We start from the raw sequence: 2,343 nt of genomic DNA, 5'->3' as shown, positions 1-2,343 counted from the left end.
GCTCTCTAATCTAAATATGCTACCTTGAAATATCATATAATCTCCAGGAACCTCATGATCTTCGCCCAGCTTCTCTCCAAAAAATTAAGCTCGCCTGATGTCATTGCTAGACCGTCAGATCGTAATAGAACTCATACCAGCACACTGCCATTCAGATCCAAGCTGCGCAGCATGACCTCCCTGGATAACACGTTTCCATTTAATTCCATGGAAATATTTAACAGGTTATCCATTGACTGTCAGAAGCTCTGCAAGGACAAAACGTACAGATCTGCCTCTCTGGCAGATATGTATGCCCTGGTCAAACTGTAGGTGATGTAACTTCCAGGATGTTATATTATCCACTTATTGTATATTTATTTCTATGTATCTACGATTATGGATTTATGTAATCAGATGCTGTTTTAGGCCATGTATTGTATCAATTCATTTGAGTACTCTGTACATCGATTCTAAATAGTATGGAAATATTTATTTTTTCATTATTATCATGTAACCCGTGTCCTCTAGCTGGATAGCTGTAAAGGGACATTTCTTTGGAAATAAATTGATATTAATAATACTAATAGTGGAATCTGTGTCACAATGTGTAAGGAGTGTAATTCGAGAAAAAACGTGGCCTTACTACACTGATTGGACAAAAAATCATGGAATACCTACCTAGTAACGGGTAGGTCCACCTTCTGCTCGGATAAGGGCAGTCACACGGCGAGGCATTAAGTCCGCTAGTTAACGAAAGCGTTCCACAGGTATTTCCATCGATACTTGCTGCACCGCTGTTCATAATTCCGTCACATTCTTGGGTGGCGGATCCAAAGCTCGAACGGACCTTTCAACAGCATCCCAAAGATGCTCCACCTCAGGGTTCATATCCGGTGAACGGGGAGGCCATTCCATGGTGATAAAATCTGCGGAATGCTCTTCGAACCATGTTATAGTCATCGCTGCTCTGTGAGGAGGCGCACTGTCCTGCTGGAAGAGTCCATTGCCCTGTGGGTGTACGATGACCATGAACGGATGTAAATTGTCTGCAAGGATGGACACCTAACCTGTACCGTTCAGAGATGTGTCCAGACGTACCAGAGGTCCCAACGTGTGCCAGGTGAACACGCGTCAGACCATTACCAACCGTCCACCTGCCTGAACAGTTCCTTGTTGACATGACGGATGCATAGGTTCATGCGATTTCCGCCAGACACGTACCCCACCATCCCGTCCGCTCGAAATAATTGGAAACGGACCTCATCGACCAGGAGATTCGTCCCCAATCATCCAAGGTTCAGTGCCGATATTCTTTTGCCCAGTTAAGGATAGTCCTGTGTATTGGTGTTAGCAATGGGACTCTGGTGGGTCGGCGGCTTCCATAACCTATTGCGGCTAATGGTCGCCTGACGGCCTTTGTGGAGACTTTTCTGGCACCTCCCTTGTTGAAGTCGGCGGTGATTTGTGCCACTGTCGCTCTCTGATTGGTTGAAACAATTCGAGACAGATGTTGAAGGCCACATTCATCCACCACCTTCCTCCGCCCACAGCGTTCTCCAAGATGAGATGTTATTCAGGAAATGGCGCATTCCCGATACACTCTTGATACTGTACAACGGGGATAGTGCAATTTCTGTACCACCTCCGCGATAGAGTGACCCATGCGTCGGGCATCCACTATCATCCCTCTTTCAAAGTCGGTTAACTCACGACGTTTATCCATACTGACATCGAATTACCGTCTACGTGAATTCAGTGATGCAGTGTATCTATATACCTGCCATGCAGTGGGTTCGTCCACTAGCGAGAGGGGTGACAGCAAAGTGTTTCCCAGGAATCAGGTATCCCATTGAATTCTGTCCTTTCAGTGTAGATTCTATTAAGTTTCTATTTTTTTAGCCTGTGAGTGCATATATTTCTCTCTATGAACTTTACAAATGATAAAATCCTCTGTTATTTTTTCATTGTGATGTTTATCTGCCACCCATTATGATATTTTCATGGAATATCTGTGATGACCTCAGGTAGGATGTCTTACTTAAGGATGTCTGCCCATGAATGAGTTTCGAAACCTAGTAAGTAAGCTGTTTGTCATTCTGCATTGAGTATCAACAAAAAAAAGTTTATTTTTGATAGAAATTTCCAAAGAAAAAATCAAAATAAGTATTTTTCTCTTCTCGCCAACCGCAAGACCGTATCTGATTTGTAAAAAAAAAAATAATAAAAAATAAAAAATAAAATAAATAAAAAAGCGAATGCCTGCAACAAAAAGACTATTGGAAATCGGAGAACTGCAAAAACAGCATCATTAAAGAAAGTGCTCGCTTCATAACGGCCATTTAAGAACATTCAGTTCAACAT

This window comes from Mastigoproctus giganteus, chromosome 1 (assembly GCF_048544385.1).
Source record: "Mastigoproctus giganteus isolate SK-2022 chromosome 1, ASM4854438v1, whole genome shotgun sequence".
In the NCBI taxonomy this organism is placed as follows: Eukaryota; Metazoa; Arthropoda; class Arachnida; order Uropygi; family Thelyphonidae; genus Mastigoproctus; species Mastigoproctus giganteus.
The sequence above is the reverse complement of the archived record's forward strand: the minus strand, read 5'-3'. Positions refer to the sequence as shown.